The sequence below is a fragment of the Parus major genome, chromosome 11 (genome assembly GCF_001522545.3).
Source record: "Parus major isolate Abel chromosome 11, Parus_major1.1, whole genome shotgun sequence".
NCBI classification, from domain to species: Eukaryota; Metazoa; Chordata; class Aves; order Passeriformes; family Paridae; genus Parus; species Parus major.
In genome coordinates this window covers 3854949-3876511 of record NC_031780.1, presented here as the reverse complement: position 1 = coordinate 3876511, position 21563 = coordinate 3854949, and the positions used below count along the sequence as shown (strand labels likewise).

The 21563-nt window shown below is 37.3% G+C and overlaps 1 protein-coding gene across 4 annotated transcripts in view; it reads left to right on the top strand.

Annotated features, from left to right (window-relative positions):
* CDH13 (cadherin 13) overlaps nucleotides 1–21563 on the top strand; it is a 426254-nt gene that overhangs the window by 183209 nt on the left and 221482 nt on the right. The window lies entirely within an intron of this gene.

Here is a 21563-nt window from a genome sequence, read left to right as displayed (position 1 = left end):
GGGAACTGTGGAGATGCTCAACAAGTCCCAGCTCTTTTTCCACACATCAGAAGAGAAGCACACCTGCAAAGTGAGACTGTGTTTATCCAGGCTCAGAGGATTTGCTCTTCATGTTATTGATGGACAAATGGTGAATCAAGGATTCTGTTCTTCACTTTAAAGGAATTGTCCTGTGTACAAAGGAGTATTGCAATTGTTGGCATGTAAAATCTGGAAGCCATGAGTGGCCTGGTGAAAATTGGCAGGACATTTTATGCTCAGTGAAGGGTAGAACACAGACAGAGGTACACAGGAGTCTTTGCAGGAAATTACTGAATAAATCAGAAACAAAACTTCATATTTTTCCCCCAAGAATTTTTTGCTGTTGTTATTTGTCTGTTTTGTCTTTTGGAAGGGGGGTGGGGGTGGATCAGGTATTTTGGATTGGAAACTTTCTATACTTCCTGCCTCTGATCTGGCTCTCAGCTGCAGTTACATGGCAGGACTGAGCCCAGCAAAAGCTCAAGACTGGAATTGGTCCAGGCTTGCAAACAAGATAAAAATCTTTAAGATCTATGAGGAAGTATTTTTTTTTTCCTCCTCAGATGTGAATTTAAGGCAAAGAGCAAATACATCTTGTCTGTTAAAGCAGCAGTAGAAAAGTACTCAGAGAGGGAAGGAAACTGAAGAAAACTGGATGTAAAAAGCTTCTGGAAGCTGCTATTTTTGAGGGGCTATCTTAGTGCAACTATTTATATACAATAAATTACATGCTTCACAGAAGAGAATTGTCATGGACTAAAGAAGCAGCTGTAAAAAATGTCAAACTTCAGGCAAAAAAATGAAGTGTAAAAAGAGGTGATCATGATCTCTCAGCCTGGGAAGAAAACCTAGAGAGAAGGTTTGTAGGTTAGAGGAAGAAATGAGAAACGCAAGAGAAATAAAACAGTGAAATAAAAGCTGAATTAAGAAGTTTTTTGTTACTACAGGAAAATTAAGCAGAAAATGAGAGGGAGTCTAAAGAGAAGTAGAGGATGAAAGGACCTGGCAAGGATGGATGTCCAAGCCTGGAAGATAATGGTGTGTGCTCACAGAGATGGGAATAATGTGCAGAAACCTCCAAACTTTTACAATACCATGAGAGAGTTCTGTGTGACTGCTTATCAGCTGTTTAGCTGGGAAAGGTCTGAATCCCAATTATTGGCCTGAATCTCTGTTTCAGTTACTAAAAATTATGTGGAAGCAAAAGAATCTACTCCTCATGATGGAACTAGACGTGGGCTCTACAGGAAAAATCTACTTTATTTTAAAAAATTAATATTTTAATATCGAATTTCTCCTTTTTAAATCATCACCATGTCAAATGCAATGATTGTGCTGTGCCAGAGTATGGTCAGAAAAAAGGAAATGGTCATTGGCAAGAGTTTTGACTTGTCCAGAGGACAAGAATATTTTGGTGACAGCTCAAGAAGTGGGTGAGGACCTTTCTGAGAGAGAAGATGGAATTAGAGACACAAGGAATTCTGAGTCCTTGAATAAGTCTGATGGCATATTTGGAGAGCATTCTGCTAAAACATGCTTACAATTCCATGTGGGAAAGGCATTTCCACAGGTGATGATATAGAAACAAGAACTAAACAAGGTAGAAAAGTGTACAGGTGGAAAAGGATGTTATTTATGGGTAGCACTTAGGCAATAAATAAAGCCTTTTGAAATCCATCAAGAAACAAAGATTGGGTTTACAGAAAAAATCAAGTTATGGTCCAGGCACGTTAAGATTGGGTAGAAATAAATATGAGCTCAATTTTCTTAGCCTAGAAAAAACATTTTCTGTAAATCCAGATGATTTAAGAGAAAGGAATACACTGGTGTAATAACTAATGGATATAAATTTTGGCATAAGATTAAAAGAAAAATTTCTGGTACCCAGAGAAGAGGAATTAATTTCCAACAGCAGTGGTGAAGAGGGAACACAAAATTTGATAAATATGTGATCACAATTGCATAATACAGCTGCTTCTGATCCTGATAGAACAGACACCTCGAGTTTTCCTGCTACTCTGGTGCTCCTGGAAATGTGGAAAGCCCTGCTGAGCCAGCCTGAACGGGCAGCTGGAGGTGTCAGAGTTTGACATCTGATAAAATTCCTGGCCTGCATGGAGCAATGGCACACTGCTGACCTTCAGGGAAAAACACCATCCTACCTCAGCAACGAGACTGATGACAGATGCAGCACTCCATTCAATTAAAGGGCTTTCAATGCAACTACATGAATTATTAAGCTACAGCATATTAATTCTCATTAAAGGATATGTATTTGATGTCCTAACAAACTATGAAGTGAAAACAGCACTTGATTTGTCTCTTTTTCTGAGTTGTATCTCTTCAACCCTCCCTTTATTAAGAATTCACATCAAGAATTCCAAAGGAACATATTTGTTTTCTTTCACCTAATAGAATTTTATTGGAAAAAATTGTTAAAATACACTTGTTTACTTAAGACTTTCAGAAGAATCACACATGAGTTGCAAATGCCTTGGAAAATTGGAAAATAATAATTTACCATTATTTTTCAGTGTTTGGTGTTGCTAATAAGAATAAAAGAATTTTAAAGCATTTGGGAAATACTTTCTAATCCAGTTACTATGGTTACAAGTTTGTTGGAGATAAAGCAGTTATATGGCAATGATGGAATCGAATTTTCTGAACAATATTGATATATCCAGTACCTAATTTCCTGCTTCATAATAAATCACGTTAATGACCTGAAGGAAAGCCGCAAACAGAAGAGATTTTTTTGCTCTAAAGCTGTTCAGCAAAGTATGCTTCAGTTTAACTGCCACACTGTTTATGTTAACTTTGATTTCAGGAGTTGATAATTTTAAACTGTGTTGCAAATTAAGGTAGAGGTGAGAAAGAAGTCTGTCCCTGCCAGTAAATTGCCTATGGATAGTAACTAAGATGAAATAAAACCCCAGCAAGTAATTTTTCATTGCCACACTAACTTAATTGTAGGCTCAAGTTTAAAATGTTTGGATATATTTTCAGATATAACAGCTATTTCATTTAATGAATAGGGATGGAGAATAAGAATTGCCATTCCCTAACCCCATTCATTCCCTGTGGTTTTCATGACTGGTTTTTTGTTAGCTTTCATCTTTACATTCTGATGATGATGCTGTATCCTGAGCTGACTGAGGGGAAGATGTTTTGTTCCACCTTGACTTTCTGTCTTGTTTCAATTCAGTTGTTTGGAATTCCCATTCAATCTGTCCATTTTCTATAATCTATTTGCTTGTTGAATGTGTGGTTTTGAGCAAAAACTTGGTCTCTGCACTCTTAGCAGGGCCAAGTTTGAAACTTAACAAGATGTAGAGCCTACATCTGTAATCTTGGGTTGGTAAAACAGGATATTTGGATCCAGGATTTCTGTTTGCTTAATCCCTTTAATTTGTAAAGTTTCTTCCTACAAATCTACTTAGAGTAACACTTTATCTTAAGTGGGATGAGAGATGCAACAGACTTATCCAGCTTTATTTAGCAGAGTGCTGTGTTAATGTTACCAGCAAAAACATAAGAACTGCATCATATCAAAGTCAGGGGAGAGAACACAACCACAGAGCTTCCTTTAAATCAATTAAGATATTTATTTGATAACTGTGAACTGATTCATACTGCTTCAAACATGATTGTTTTCCTGTTCCATTCCAAATAATTCCTCTAGTTTCTTGTTACACAGTCAGTTGTTAGCAAGTTTATAATACGATATAAAGCAATATCCAAATGAATGACATTTTAGGAACAAAATTAACTTATTGCTGCCAATTTACAAACTAGATACTGTCATACTGTCAACCTTGGTGCTTTCATTAATGAAAGACTTTAATAAAAGCATTTTGCAGACTGGTCTGGCGACAAATTTGATATTACCAGCTGTGGATTGTTAAAATGGTATTAAGTAAAGATGGTTGGCAGAGCATTTCCAGAAGGAAAAATTATATGTATTATATATGGCTCATCTGTAAGGTGGAGTAAATAGCTGTCACTCAGGGAACAACAGTAATTTTCTTCCTTCTCTCCAACTGCTGATTCTCTTCAATGATTAATTGAGGAGAATTTTAACCTTTTTGCATTTTGCCCTTGCTTTTATCATCCATGGATGATTCCTGCTTTTTTTTTTTTTTCCCTTGCATTTTAGGGTGATGTACAGCAACAGATCAATAGGGTGAATAAAGGAGTATGATGCTATTATCCATAATGACAGCTGTGTTTTAATTCAGGAAACATTTTCCCTTCCCATTTCCCAAACATCTGGTACTCTTTTCCAGCTGCCCTCTAAAGGCACCTTTCTTTAACCTTTCTGCTTTATCACTTACTGTGCAACCCTGTTGGTTGAATTCAGAAATGGAAAAAGTAAAATCTGGTCTATAGGGCAGAATCATGGAATGTTGAGGATGGAAAAGATTTCTGGAATACATAATTTTGAAGTTAATGTCATTCTTTTCTGTTTTTCTTTCCAGGTCAAATATATAAAATGTAAATTATTTCATTGTAATCAATGTTCCATTGCTAAAATTTTCAATTACAGAAATCCCACATATTAAGCAATTTACTTTTGCTTGTATTTGGAAGAGTTTAGTTTGACCACTCTACCTTGTCTAGAATGACTCACAAAGAGAAAAATCACTTTCTGCCACTGAAACTTTGCTTATACAAAGGCAAATTTAGAATTCAGACAACTGTGCTTTTTGGGATTAATATGTTTTCCAAAGTTCTGTATTTAACTTAGTGAAAGAGTTGATTTCTGGTTAGGCCACATTATTCCTTAAATTTTCTCAGGCTGTTTATGAAGTCATGGTGATTATTGGAATTTACATATTTGGGGTTTAAACACAGGACTCATGCTGTCCATGCTGTATTTAAGTATACATAATATACATTAGTGTATAAACACATTCCAGAGATGCAAAACAATAAATGACAGCAGGTTTGTACAACACATCCAGACTTTCATGAGCTCTCTTGGTCAGTGCTGTTGACTTTGTAGGTGTTTTTCTCCCATTTTTATCTATAAATTGCTGCTGTGGGTTCTTATCGGTGTTATTGGAAAGTCTATTTTTCTGTCCACAAAGTTCCATTGCATTGCTGCTCTTCCATATTTTATTTCCCTGCCACCTTTCCATCTGTACCATATTCCTGAAGAACAGGTGGGTAACATGGGATAAATATTTATACAAATTCTGTTTAAGAATTGAAGTGACTGTTAAAATATTTGCACAATTTTGCCAGGGCATTTTTTAGTAATATTCTTTAGCCTGAGCTGCAGTTTAAGCTGAGTCTTTGTAAGCCTGTGCTCATCCCTTGGGCCAGCCATGGGGTCCTGTAAGCACAGACTAAAATATTTCACTCTCCTGTACCACTGCCTGACCCCAAACACATTGAAGCTGACAGAAATTCTTCATCAAAGTGGGAAAGGAATTTTCATAAGGCCAAACCTCCTGGGAGTTTGCAGTGGGAAAAAAGGAGCCTTGCAGGAAGTGTGAGTTAAGCTGATCATGTACATATCAAGTTATACTCGATTCAATATGTTTTTAGGGAAAATTTTTAAAGTGCAGTTGGAAAATAGGATTTTCATCAAGGTTCAAACAGCTTCAGAAGTTTTTCTTTTCATTTCTACAAAGCATGGACGAAGCTATTAAGCTTACATTTCCAATTGAGCTTGAGAATGGATTTGATAATAGGAATCTGTTCAACAATGAAGTCCAGAAATTGAAAGTAGTAGTGATCCCTATAATCCAATAACATGTGTCTTAATATATTTTTTACTTATTAGAATTGGAAAAAAAAAGGTAAAAGCAGTGTAGATGTAGCTGAGCTTGGCTACAACTTGAATTCAGGGGTTATATTAATTTAACAGAACTCATGTTCAAGCCTGATTTACAATATATTACAAGTATTTCAAGATAATAGAAGTGATGAAAGCTGGTTTCCTACAAATAATAGCTTTCTGCAATAAACCCAGGTGCTCTTATCGATATTAGTGCTTGGAGCACAATGACCCTAAATAATCCCCTCAGCACCACTGGGGTTATTTTCTGCCTCGTGATAATTCAAACTGGGATAAGAGGGAGCAAATCCTGGAGCTGCAGCTGACCTGATCAGGCAATGAATATACATGTGAAAAATGGAAATTCTCCCTTTCTGTTTTGGCAGGTGTCGATAAATCTTTTCACTCTGCATTGTTCCAGTTTTTGTGGAACTTCTAGGAACTTTGTATGTTGGATGTTTTTAAATCAAATTTGGTCAAAGTTACCCAAAAGGCTGGATCAGTTAAGGGTTATCTTTTTCAAGAGATCAGACTAAAGAGTCAAATGTTTACCAAAACAGCATTTCCTCCCCAACAGATCCTTTTCTATTTGACAAAGAAGCCTTTAAATGTTCCTGAGGAAGCTGTTGTAGGGTTGGGATAATGGTTAAATCAGACACATGGAAAGAGCAATGTCTGCAGTGGACAATTTGACTAATTACATAAAAAAACCTCTAAGGAGCTGTATGAATTTCATACAACAAAATGGGTAATGCAGAGCATCTTGAAAATGTGCAAATAGGAAAAGATAATGAATCAACTTCATCCAGTATTATTATTACTGTGCTGTTGGGCAAACCTGAATTTGCTAAGGGTCACTGGAACACAAAAATTAACTTGAATTAATAGAATTTATTGTAGATGGCTTATTTTTTTAAAACTCCTATACTATCATTACCGCGTTAAGTAATTTTCTTATGAGAATCCTAATTGTTAATAAATCATATACTTTGTTCTTAAAAAACAAAAGTCAACACAATAATGATACAATAATGATTAAAAAAAAAAAAAGTGTAATTATCTGTTAATGAGAAATCTCAAAAACCACGTATTGTATCCTTTGGGGCATGACTGATGGAGGATGTTCTTTGTAAGTACTGGAAAGTTACTTCTGTAAGTAGTAGAAAATTGATTCTATTTATTCCCCCAACATTCCATGAAGATTGGTGATTCCAAATTCTTCATCTTAGGAGATACAGATGTGGTTCAGTCACCCACTGTGAGCTCAGGATGTGCTGCTGCTGTTTGTACCCACCAGCTCTTTTCCTCATGTACTAGAACACAAGCTTTAACCACATTTTTCATGTTGAAAACTCCCGTCCTGAACAGCCTTTTAATTCTGGGAACAAATGAAGCACATGTTCCCTGATGATAACTTATGTGTATGCATAGGTGCCTATAATTTATAGCAGATGGAGACAGGTACAATCCAGTCCAGTGCAGCAGAGCCAAGAACAAAAAATAAATTCTTCTTCACATGCTTTTCGAAAGAAGTACTTTCTAAAATTCTTATTGGACATCAGAGTTAATTAGATTTTTAGAATTAGAGAGACATTTTCCTATCAGCTTTTTAAATCAGGGACTAGAGGCAAAATAGAGCTCAGCTGTCATTTTTTGTCCTTGATTCTTCCAAGGAGGGACTCCCTGTTGCTTGTGCAATGAACCATGTAGACCCTTATGAAGTAGCTTTCAAAGCAAGAAATTATTATGTTGAAGAGAGAGAGAAATTATCTCATTGTGCATAATTTAGGAACAGGTTCTGCCATTGGTTTCAGTCATGAATTTACAGTCAGGAGTTTTTGAGTTTCACAGGTCAAATCCTGGCAAACTCTTCATACAAACAGTTTTATTTCTACTGCAGTTTTAAAAAGACGGTGAGAGGATTCTTCAAAATCCCCAACCTCCCTTAAAATAGTGAAAGTCCTGCCAAAGTGGAAGAGAAAATGATAAACTACCAGTAAATATTTCAGTTATTTTGGAAAGAAGGGGGGCTGTGCCACACTGCAGATGTTCTCAGTGGAGGGACAGGAGTATGAAGGAGCATCTCAAAATGAAGTGTCAAAAGAAATGGATTCAGAGCAAAAGAGAAAAAAAATATTATAAAATAGGAAAGAGCAATTTTATAGAGAGTTTAAACTGGGAATTAACTCCTGGCTGTGGTGTGTAAATACTCCTGCACCTTGGCTTCACTTGCTCTGGAATGTGGGGGTCACATCCTTCCCATTCTTATTAAAAGCTCCCTAAGAAGCCTTGAAAAATATAAGAACTACCACTGAATCCCATTCCTGGACCAGGCAATCAGTCAAAGCCAAGATGCAGCAGTCACTGGAATAGATAAACTTTGGAATGATCATCAAGTGAACAGTCATCATGGTTCTTTTTAAGACAAATCATATTTCCTAAATGCATTAAGGTCTGTGGAGAAGCTGAAGGTGTAGATAAATCTGATCAATAAACCATACCCAGGTTTCTCTGCTGAGAGGAAATGTTTCCTTCAGCTAAAAATGATTGAAACATCAGTGTGAAAACAGATTTCCATAGGGAAGGTTTTACCAATAGATATTTTCAAGGATTTATACAGTGATTTGTGTTGTTTAACAGAACAGAAATTATCTGGAAGAGGAGACATTACAGTGACAGAGTTTGCAGATCATCCAAAATGAGTCATGAGATTGACAAGTAATGGCAAGATTAGAGTGTTGCAGAGCAATTTAACAGTACTGAAGGTTAGAACTGGTTGATAATTTTTGTCAAGCATTGTGATATTCTGTGAATTGTCACAAGATGTAGAGGCCAAAAGGATAGGATGTCCTTGCTGTTGTGCCTGAGGGTTTCTGATTTTGGCACAGAATAACATTGATCACCACTGCAGGGAGAATCCAGGGGCAGATGTATCCAGGAATGATCCCTGTGTCATTTTTTGGTTCATCTTTGAATTATTTGTACTGCTCCTTGTAAAGAAAACACAGCACAGAAACATTTCAGGGTGGCTGCACAAATAATTACTTTGCAGTTCTGTAATTCCACAAACCATGTCTAGTTTAAGCTCTTGTTCTTCTAAATACAATTTCCATCATTCAAATGCATCTGGAAAGCAGAAAAAAGGGGTGAGGAATGTCTGACTCATTATTTGTCTTCAAATATTGCTTTATTATTTACAGAGTCTTTCTGCATTTCAAAAGCATGTAGGCAATGGTAGAAACAAAAAACTGTTTCTGAAAGAAGTGAGATTTAAGTTACCAAGGCCAAGATTTTCGGGGGAATTTAGGTATCTCATTTCCTTCATCACGATGCTGTGTGTAATCTGCAGTTAAAATGGAATTAAAGTTCCTTCTTCTGGAATTTCTGATAATCTGTGGATCTCCAGTTGTCCTGGAGTGTAAAAGGAGGTATTATAATGTCTGCTACTGGGCTTTAGTTTGGCTCCTTGCTGCTGTCCCCCCTGGGATGCTGGGCTGGCACATCCCTTGTTTGTCCTGAGCTGTTCCACTTGCAGGAGTTGTCCTGGAGGTTGGGATCATTTGGACCTGGAGTTTTTAATTGGGTGATTCCAGGCTTCCTCTCCAGGATACTGCAGAAGGGCTAAGTTTAGTGACTAAATTTTCTAATATAAATTTCCCCAAAATTTACTTTTCTGTAAGTTTAGTTTAATGCTGATTTACTGTGCTGTCAGCTGCAAATTCCCAAGATAGGTCAAAGTGATAGATATAGAGGAGCAGTCCTAATTGATGAGAGATCTGTTTTCTTGCCCATTGATTTCTCTGGCTGAAATTGAAATGAATGATTTGCAGTTGAAATGACTTGACTATTATTTCTAAAGATCAATTTCAAAGCCATCTCTGCTCTTCATATTAGTTGGGAAATCCTGTTTTAAGATCTTTCTGTATTCTAAATACATTAAGTGTAGCCATAGAAACATGCATATTAAGGTGATTTTAATTATTAATAAACTTGGTAGATGTTAAATTATTTTTGTACCTCCACAATGGGTTGTTGACTAATTTACATTTAAAAAAAGTTACTAATACCATTAAATATTTTTTTTACTTCTATTTGAGAATTGTGATCATATGCCTGCAGCCTTAACTTCTGGTAAAAGTTAAACAACAATACCTGAGCCTGGGAAAACGAACTGGTTTCATTAATCTAAAGGCTCTTTTTGCCTCATTAATTATTGCTGCAGTTTTACCTGCATTTCCATAAATTAGAAGAGAAAAAGACATTATTTTAAGTTTATTGCTGAATTCTTTGTGAGGATGGGGACACTCTCGTGCATTCATCTTTATAGGTGTCAACATATAACTTGGACGATCTCCATACATTTTTATTTTCATATGAGACTCTCTAATATCTTAGAGAAGTCTAGTCCTTTTTATCTGAAAATATGTAATAAATTTGTAGTAAAACAGGTAAAATATGATATTGCATATACAGGTATAAGTAATATAATATTTGTTATCTTTGGATGTTTTAGTCATACTATAACTGCAGTTAAATATAGGGAGACTGCAATTAATTACATCAGAAATAGCTGTTAATGCTTTCATTTGTTCTGAATAATGGAATTACAATAATGATCTGAGCCTGTATGAACTGGTGAGAATGGATTGGGCTGTTTTTAACACTGAGCTGAAGCAATGTCTATGAAAATCAGGTGTATTTTGGATTCACAGCGCTGTAATTGAAGTCAGATATGGCCATGGGTGATTATAGATTATCACTTAATAATGGCACTATCAGTAAGGTTAGCAGGAAGTGTAAACAGCCATGGAATGAGATCCTGGTTTGTTTTTTGGGCATGCTTTCTCCTTTTCCCTGTTCAGCAGTGTGTCAGTGCCCTGGAAGGGCTGGGAATCCAAGGCCCCAGGGTTGGCTGGGTGCTGCTCCAGAGCTAAAGCCAAAGCCCAGAATAGCTGTGGCTCCAATATTGGTGCACAATCCAGCTGGACCCTCTCTCTGCACACTAAAGTGGAGCACAGACTGGCTGGATATTTCTATTTTACCAGTTTGAAATGGCACTGGAGACCTGTGTTTCTGTTTGACTCCTGTTTTAATTCTGTTATGGGATAGATGACATGTTTGTTAAGCACCATGGGGTAAAGCCCTGAGGACACTGCATTAAGGGACACACCAAGGAGATGCCATTCCAAGGATGCTCTGGATCAGGATCACTCCTGGGGTGAATCCACCTCCCTGCTCAGATCAATGGGGATTTTTCTCTTTTAATCCAATATGTCCCTTAGAATAGCAGAACTAGATTATGTCAGATTCATTCCCATTAAACATCATTAAACTCTTTAAGTCAGGTTAAAATTGCCTAAGCTTGTTCTGGTAGATGGAACAGAACCTCCTTGACTCCTCAGATCATTTAAATCAAAATCTCATTGTTACAAAAGAGGGAATTTCTTTCTAACATTTAGAATACTTCATAAAAATATCCCCTTTTTTCTTTTTTGCTCTGGTTTATTCAGTGTGAATTTTACTTCTTGAATGTCTTTCACTATCCTTTATTTTCTTCAATCTCAGCTAAAGTATTAAAATGCTTTTTTTTTCCACACTATTAGCTACATTTACATTCTGCAAGATAAAGAACTCCATAGCCATTATCCACCAATCCTATGTATGTAACACTTTAGTAATTTAACAGCTCAAACTTTCACAAAATCTTACTATTAGCTTTAAATAGTATTTTTTGACTTTGAACAGTGTTATGGCAAAGCAATTGTATGTGACTGGAAAGCATCTAATTTTGTCAGAGTTAGAAAAGATAAAGCTGATAGAGGTAGTGGAAAAACATTTCGTATTTAGCCACAAGTGAATTAAAAACTCAGAAATTTTTGGGTTTTCCTTGTATAATAACTGTAATTAAGATTTAAGTAATGATAATTGATAAATTCAGAGGGTGATACTAACTTGCATGTTTATGGGATGGAGTGTTAAAATAAAAACATAAATCTGTTATTTCTATTGCCCACAATTTTTTCTTGGCCTCAGGCTGCCATTGGGCAAAATCAAACCTTTTCTTATGGAACCTGGTGTGTATTTTCCCTCTGGGTCCTCCCTTTAAAAAGTAAATTTTATTCAGTTAATTCAAGAACAGAATTTATGTTCTTTGTGGATTATATGGGTTCTTGAATGTTAATGATTTAATTGTTAATACTTGGTGATGGAAAGCTAACAATACTCTTGTTAAATTCAGGGATTGCAATATGGAATATTTTTTTCCCTGCAGTCTTAGATGTCATGAAATATTGCTTTTTAAGGTATATTTGTTATGAAAAGACGTTAAGTTAGACATTGATGGACTGGGTTTCACAGAACATTGGAAAACACAGCTGCATATGGGATAAAAAAAAAGAGATAAGTGACAATGATGAATATTTTTGAAGCTGCATTTTAAAATTTTATTTATTCACCTATTTATTTATTTATTTATATATTTATTTAGCTGGTGATGTGTATGACAACATTCCCACATTTCAGGCAGCTTAGAAAGCTGCCTAAAAAGAATGCAGTACAGATTGTTGTGGTAGTAATTTCAGTCCAGAGCTTCCCATAAAGGTCATCTTAGACTTTGGGAATGTTCCATATTTTAAAAGAGCATTTAAATTTTAAACCCATATTAAATAATTATTGGTGAAAGCATCCAAAGATTGTAATGTGTAATCTTTGAAGAACCAATTTTCTGAAGCTTTAACTGAGCTTACATTTCTAACTCTACTATTTTTGTTGGAATCTTTCACAAAAGTGGGCAATGCTGATTGTGAGAAAAATTGTTTCACAATATTACATTGTAGTCTTATTTGTGGCTTAGTGAAAGTTGAGAAAAAAAATCTGTATTTATCAGTGCACTTTGAAAACTGAGAAAATATTTTGAAGAATATTTTTGTCACCTGACTTGAAGGCTTTTTTTTTCTTCTGATGGTCATCAAGACATTGGTTTGGCTGAATTCTGAAATAAGGTTTCTTGAAAGAGATAACTTCAAGCTTTAAATACAATGTAATCAATCACTCAAAAGTCTGTGGATTATTTGTTATTTATTCTCAGATATACCAGTAAATCTTATACTTTTAAAATAAGGTTTGAGCTCAAAGAGGGCGGTTGTGCTGTTCTTTCCAATACTCTTGTAATCCCCTCGATGCTTCAGATTATTTCTGTAGGAGATCTTTGGATTTATGTGGAGATTTTTATTCTAAAGGAGTAGTTAGATTAAATCAAATTCACATTTGTTTGCCAGCAGAGAAAATCAGTGGCAACTGGTTTACTTAAGGTAACACTTCTAAGACCTGTCATTGTGAGAGTTCTCACTATTTAGAAAAGGGTAGTTAAAGTATTTCCTGTTCCAAATTTGGCTTTTTCCACAGTTTCTCCAGGTATAGATGCCAATCTTCACACACAAGTGCAAATGTTTATGCAGAAATATTGATACAAATATCTGTGTCGATAGATACAGATGAGACTAAACCACAGAACCCTCACTTGGAACAGTGACAACTTTTAGCTTGCTGAGTCACAAAATGTAGATGCTCTCTGCATTTAAATTTCATGGCTCAGCTTCCAGTTTTTTGAGGAAGGAAATTGTAAAATTTACATGAATTATCACACTAACCTACAGCAGCTATTTTTTGCATAAATTCAGGTTGGGTAATTGTGCTGTTGCAAATTTGAGTTGAATTCTTTTGCAAGTCTGGAATTAGGTATGAGGTGTACATATATCTATATCTATATCTACATATATATCTATATATATATCTTGATGTGAGTAAACAGGAATAACTTATTGTCTACAATTTTATTGGAGAGAGCCCTTATAAAGGCCACAAACAGGGGCAGACCTGTTTACAGAGGGTACATAAATTAAATCCTTGGTGTGGAGCAGAACCATCCTGATCCCTTGGTACCTTCCAGCACTCTGTGCTTACCTTGATCCATTTCTGTGTTTTCAGAAATGTATCAGTAGTTTTAAGAGTTCACTCCAAAGACCTCCTGTATTTTTGTTGAGTACCTGGACAGAGGTTCTGTGTTTCAGGCTTCTCCAAACCCCTCGAATTACTGCATGTTTAGCATTTTGTGGCTTGGGGTACAGTCTACTCATATTCAAATTACCATTTTGAAATAAAATTGCCACAGAATAAATGGAAAAACCTGCAGTAAAAATATCAGGACCTGGGATCCAGCCTTCATTTTCTTCTAATTTGACTGATCAAGTTATGATTCTACTTTATGATCTCAGTACTTGGCTTTACTAAAACCAAACAGAAGTCACTCTGGTAGATACTTAATTTGTTATTTCTTAAATCTCTTCTCAGTGTTAGTATGATTAGGATTTTTACTAATATAATATTATCTAAATTGCCTGGTTTTTGGTTAAAAAAAAAAGACATTAATGCTAACATTTAGTCACAATAGACTGCTTTTATTTCAAATTAGAAACAGTCAAATTCATCAAGGTGTAGTTAAAACTTTCTTTTGAGTAAGATTATCAAAAGTTTCTGCCAGTAGTTCATGTTAGGCCTTCAAACACAATCACACATGGAATTGCTAACAAGGTTTTTCAAGAGTGGAGGCAAAATTTTTGATCAGGTTTGTGATGACATTTCAGACATTGATAATTTAAGGGCCAATATGAAGAAAACACAAATTACATTTACCATTCATAACTTTAAATTGCATTACTGCCTACAATTTTTAAGGAGTTATGACTACTCACAGCTGTTTCGAATTGACCTCTGATGCTTTTAGATGAAAAGTGGGTTGGATCCACTGATAAAAATAGAAATGAGTGGAGAACCAAAATTAAAATCTTCATTAAAATTTTTTTTAAAAAAACATAAAGTTACTAATAGAAGTATTCAGTGCTTCATCATACCAAAATGTTTAAAATTTTAGATATCCCAGATAAGTGTCACAGCTGCCATCTGCCCTTGGCAGAAGCACCAGCATCTGCTGAGATGCAGACCTGTGACCTCTAGATAAGTTTCTATACACAAAAAAATATTTATCTTCCTCCTGTGACCTTCCATGAACACGACATGAGCCATGGATTTGTTTCCTAGGGAACTAGTGACTGAGGAAAATCTATAATTAGATCTGTGGGTTGTTTGCTACAAGTGGGAATTGGGTGCTAAGCAGGTACTTAAAGTATCCAGAAGTATTAGACAGACTTCATGTAATCGAACCAAATTTAGAAAAAAGTACCCTTCATCATGATATTTCTTTTTTTAATATCTTCAATTATAAAAATTAAGTACTTTTGATAGGGTGCTTATTCCTCTAAGTTCATTTTAATTGCAAAATATTTTCACATTCAAGACTCATCAGGTTGCTAGCTAAAGCAAAAATAAAATTAGTCAAAATCTTCCAAGAAATTTCTTCAGCTTCAACAGAGTCTTAATTTTCAAGAGCATTTTAGGTGAATCATTCTCATCAGCTCCGTTTTCTCACTTTACTACTCCTATTCAGTTCCTCAAGTCACTCCTGAAACTTTGGTTTCTCATTCTGCAATTCCAATTTCTCTGCCCAGCTGGGGGGTCCCACTTAATCCAGATCTTGATTCCTTTCTTTGCTGCATGCATGGATCTGGAGGTAACATTTGTAGCTGAGTCCCAGGGGTTGTAAATGTGGCTGCAGGGAGAGGAGGAGCCAGGTTTTGTATTCTTCAGCCAAGCCAGGACAGGGCTCTCCAAACCTCATCAGCAGATTATTCCAGCTCAAATGCTGCCCTGGTGCTCCCAGCCCAGGGCCACATCAGTGCCTCGTGCCCTGGATGCTGCACAAGAGGCACCCAGTAAAAAATTAGGACTTTGATTTTATTCAGAACAAATGGCACTGTGAAATACCTGGGAAGAGGTGCTGTAAAGTTGGTCTGTTCTCTTTTCTCCCATTTCTTCCAGGTTTGGCTGCACCTGTGGTGATTACACATCGTGTATTCTGTCCTAGCTCCTGAACTGCTGCAATTCCAAATCATCAAATGTGGCAATGTTGTCTCTTGATTTCTGCCCTTTTAGATCTGTGAAAAACATTCACCAAAACTTCTCTATAAATCCAAATAATCCCTTGGTTTGTTTGTTTTTAAGGGGAACTTTTGAGTTCTTCTTTTAATACTGTCAATCACAGTCAGGTTTTCCCTAACAGACCACAGCTTTGGAGCTACCCTGTCTGGCTGTCACTCAGCAGAGAGTGGTGCTCCAATTCCTTCAAGTGACAGGTTTGCAAGTCACTTAAGAAGCAAATAAAATATGGTTCTTAAATAGCTCCTGAAAGGCCAGACCAGCCAGTGGAACAGCCAGGCCTCCTGTGACAGGGAACACTTCCAAGTCCTTTCCCTCTGAGGTCACAAAAACCTGTGTTTGTGGATTCTCTGCTGGCAGCAGGGAGGGGTTGTTGTGCACAGAATCCTGAGTCTGCAGATATATTTGTGAAATTGACTGCTAGGAACAGGGAAAGGGAAAATTATTTGTAATGAATCTTCTTGCTCTTTATAAATTAGGAGTAAAAGGAAGCTGAGGAATTACCTGCTACAAAAGCTAATGCACATCTTGATGTGTTTATTGAATTACTTTGCTTCGATCTCTGAGCAAATGCTCACTCTTAGCTATTTATATTGGTTCAATCCTCAAATTTAAATCCCTGCAACTGCTGGAAAGGGTTCTTCAGGGAGAATTCTTGCATCTGTGTACAACTACGATAATGAACCTGGGGCTGAAGGGATCCACCAGTGCCCAGGGCTCCCACATGCATAAATTCATTTTGCTTCACTTGAACACCTGTGTATGCCACTACAAAGTTGATCTGAATTTTGTAAACATTTATCCGTAATTATGATAAAAAGCCATTATCTTGAGGAGATATTTTTTTTGGTTGAATATCGAATATCCTGTTTGTTTTGATTATTCTAAAAAGGCCTGGAAAATGGAGCCCTGGTGGTGAAACAGCTTCACTGGTTTTTAATATATCGTGCCATTTTCATATGCTGAGATACTTTGTTGAAATATTTACCTATGGAGTTTATGAACCTTGTCAAATTTCAGATTTGCTGCTGTTTACTTAGTGAAACATCGTGTTTGCACTGATGTAACAAAAGAATACTTGGTTTCTGTAACCAACTATTCTGAAATAGTTTCTGAAACAGAAAATAGGTCCTCAAAGCTTAAAATAACTGAATTATGGTTTTCTTTGCTGGGTTAAATCCAGCCTGTTGTCTATGTACATCTCTTTTCTCTGGGACATCTGTAGATGTTCATTGTTACTTGGGCTGTCAACGGCACCAAGCAAAAAGTTAGGAGCTGATGGCATAGAGGGAATGTCTGAGGCACTGAATGTAGTTTTCCCCAGCTCTGCTCCCCCCAGAACCCAAACTCTTCACCTCAACTTTGTGTTCCCTTGCCTTGGCTGTCACAGATGTTGGCTCTGTGTTGCACATTCCCATTGCTGGTGACATTTCCCTTTCCATCCTGGGGTTTCTGAGGGCCCCTCCAGTTGCAAGCACAGATATCAGGATTTTGGGGATGTTTTGTTTTGGCTGGTTTCAGCTTTGTAGGAAAGCTCATGGAGATAGACACAGCTGTGAAAAGCTTGCCTCTTCCATAGACTGGAGATTGAAAACTGACCTGGAAATGGTTTGAAATTTAGGACTGTGGTGTTGCCTGTGTTGTTGCTTTCCATAAACACCTCTGATTGCTGAAGTTTTGTTTTGCTCTTTACTCAGATTTCACAAATATCATTCAATCTTGTCTCCATTAAATTTTGGATGCTCTGGATAAAATTCTGAAAGGACATCTGCCCAGATGTGTTCTGATTGATAAAAGGGTGAAGTTGATAGTCCATTATGTGAACAGGAAAAAGTGGTGCCTGAAAAATTCCCTGTGTTGAGTTTATCCCCAGTTATCACCAATAAAGGACACAGTCACTCAGAGAAGCTTTATAATTCCTGTTGCCATTATGGGAATGAATCCCCTGGATTTCCTTGGCTGTCACCTGCCCATGGAGTGAATCAGGAGAAAGTTCTGATCAGAGGGAAAGCCAAGGTCAGCTTTGGCCAATATCTGCCTTCATCACAGAGCACAATTTGGCTCCCATACTCAGCCGCTTTATCTGGTATTTCATTAAAGAAGAGAGAGGTATTAATTTTTACATAATAAATTATTTAACTCAACAAATATATAATTTCCTTTCTAGCCACGGGTTTTGTATGTTTAGCTTACAGTAATGAAGCAGTTTCTGTTGGTTAATGCTTTTGAATAACGATGGGAATATTTTGCATTTGTTTTGGTTGAAAGAGTATTTGAGTCAGCATGGAGCAGATGGAGCCTCTGACTGTAAAGAGTAATTTTCAGTATGGCAGGACAGGAAGTATCTGTTTATTTATACAATACCTAAACAATGGGCCTAAACCTCTTGTGGAGCACAGTGATTTGAGGAAAAAAATAGTTCACCTTTAAATATTCCATGAATAAATTTGCTTCCTAAGAGGCTAGGGGAAGCAGGAAACACCAGAACCAAACAACCCTACAAAAAAATAAAATAAAAAAAATAAATAAACCACAAGGGAGACACTGTAATGCTCTGAAATGAAAAGAACTGGGGCATGAACCAAATATTCCTTTCTAGAGGTGGGATTAGTTTTTTAATTAAAAAGTGAGTGCAACTATTATGATGCATCTATAATTCACCAGGCATCAAGAACTAAGAAATTATGGGAGTGGTTGAGGCAAACATTTCTTAAAGAATAAAACTGGTAACTGGGGATGGAGCTGTTTAGGACAGATTTGCTGGTGCTGCAGAACTGTGAATTCTCTCTCAGGGCAGCGTGGAGTTTTTGTACTTCTATTTCTCTTCTTCTCTTGAGAACACTCTGATTTACTTTTGTGATAAACCCGTAACAACAGGGGGATCACATTGCTGAAATGAGTTTAGCTGTGAGGGATACACAATGTCAGCTGAAAAATTGCGCTGGGGAAATACGTTTTGGCCATGGTTCAGCAGGAAGCAGCTCCTGTCAGCTCCGTGATGCTCTGTTTGCTTGGAAGTGTCTTTCCTTCAGCTGAGCAGGATCACAGAGCCTTTTGCTGGGCTGTCGTGGCTGCTGTGCCTGTGGGATGGATCATTTCAATTCCCAATTATTCTCTGAAGCACCCTTGAGGTGGGGAAGTGGGCGATGTCTGAGTGTCCATCCAGTGCTGTCCTTGTGTCCTGGGTGAGGGAGCAGCCTCCAACCTCCATGTTATTGTGGGATGCTCAGCTGGTGTCTATTCTGAGCCATCTGCCCACAGAAAATCCCCTCTGACCTGTGAGATCAGAGCAAGGGAGAATGGAAAAGGTAGAAATTGGGATGCTGGATAAAGTATTCCTGTCTTATCCATATTCTCAGTGGGTGGGTGGTGGGGTCCTGTGCTGCACTAACAAGCAAAGAATGCAGAGCCTTTATGTGCAACACATAGCCACTGCCATATGGTGAAGACATTTTCGGTATTAGAACCTGCACTGAAGTTCCTGAAGCTGCGAAAAAATTATGGAAATATCTGTTTCTGTCTGGGCTTCAGGTAGCACTGACTGTGGGATCTCATTTATGTATTTTAGAAAAGTGAAAATGAAATCCCAAAGTAAACATTGCAGTAGAAATAGTCTGGCCTTGTTTTATCTCCACCAGGATATTGGGAAAACATTGTTCTGCAAATGCATTGTGAGCTAGGAAATTTTCCTGTGAACAGCGCTGTGTTTATGCCAGTGCTCCGAGCCTCAGCCTTGCCACAGGAGATGACAGACAGTCCTCCTGTTTTCTTCCTTGCTCCTGCTGAAGCACCAAACCATATGGCAAATTAAGCCTGATTTTTATTAAACTTTTCATTGTACTGGGCTCCGCGTGAACTGGGAAATGCACTTTCTTTGAACTATGCAGCCATTATATAAGCATCTTAATTAGGAGATGGTAATGTTCTCCCTGACATTCCGGGGAGTTCGCGGCTCCCTCTTGTGGCTAATTAAGCTTTTTAACGAACCTTCTGAAAATGACTTTTTGTGAGAGGCCCACAGCTCCTGGGCAAACACTGCCATGGTGCCCCGGGCAGCTCCGAGCTCGGGGTCACAATCCCGGGCTGGAGCTGCTGGGCAGTGCCTGGGGACATGGACAGGTAAACTGATAACAGCAAAAGGGCTGCAAAGAGCTGCAGTGGGAATGTGACAGCTCCCTGAAGTCTTCTAAAAACTCAGTGAGTTCCTCCAGCCACTCAGAAAACCTCTGCTCTCTGGTAACTCTGTTCCTCCCACACATTAATGATGGTGCAGAAGGGTTTGCAGCTGGAGTTGAGATGAGATATGGGATGTGTCAGCCCCAAGGAGCACAAATCTTTCAGGCACTGCATTGGGATGTCTCAACATCAAATTCAAGGTGAAGATCTCTGCCAGATTTGACATTGAGAAGAAATTTTCCCACCACTTGGGTTTGCAGGGACCACTACTACTACTACTACTACTACTACTATCATTATTATTACTATTATTACTATTATTGCATTCTTGCTTTTCTATCTAGTGTGCAGAAAAACTTCCATATGAATATCTAGATTTTTTTTACAAAGTTCCCCTTCAGAGCCCAGTATTTGTTTTTCTTTCTTATCGTGGATTGTTACAACTGAGGCACTGTGTTTGTACTGCATCTTAAATTTGTCATAAACAGGTAATGTTTGGTGGCTCTGGTGAAAATGGCTGCAGTGTAAACATCTCTGAGTTTTGTGAGACTTTTGTGCTGGCCTGGGGCTCATTTCGGGCCTTTCAAACTGCTGCTCTGATAGGTGCCTCATAATAAATCTCAGACATCAGGCAGAAAAGGATAAATTCATCTGTCCCCTATAAATGTGAGAAATGGTCATGACATTGCAAAATCTCAGGCATAGCTTTATGTTAAGAAAAACTTGTATTTTTAGGCTTGATATAAAAAGACCAGAAATTGGTCAGAAAATGACCTGAACAGCAGGTTACTTTTCAGTAGGAGACATTAAGGCCGAGTTTCATCACCAAACCAGAAGTGACTTTGCCCTTTTGTCACCTGCAGTGTTGTCTGCCTCTGTGTTTTGGCATGATTTACTCAAAAATACACAGGAAGGAAACTTCAACCATTAGTGTTTCTGAGTGTTGGAAGGATGGAGAAAAAAAGAAGTGAAACAGGTTTTTACTTTGAAATGTCTCCCTTCCCCAAAGGGTTTGGAAAGCAAAACTTTATCTCTGAAAATGCTGATTTCCTATTTCATATCTCATGGCAATTTTTTCCTCAATTAAAATAAAGGAATAATGATTACAGGGTTAAGTCAAAATCTCACTGCCCAGTAATCTGCAAACCAGCATTGCTCAACCCACAGCAATAGGGCAGCAAACATTTATTTCCTCAGGGACATTATTAAATACCCTGCACATTTATTATCTGAAAACTGGAGAAGGTCCAGATTTCTAAGGCCACTTTCTCCCTTCCTCTTCCTGAGCTGTAATTCAGACCAGAATATAAATTTTTGAGTTAATGTTTCTGTGGAAATCAGCGATATGAAATTGCTAGAAACAAAAGAACGCTGAACAGCAGAGGGAAAAAATGGCTTGGCAGGATTGTCAGTTAAAGGGCAAGATTAATTTATAATCCCTCAGATTCTGGTGTACAAATACAAATTTGCAAAGCATGTAGTTTATAACTGATATTGTGTGGCTCTGCAGGTTGGTAAATGTTACTGTTGC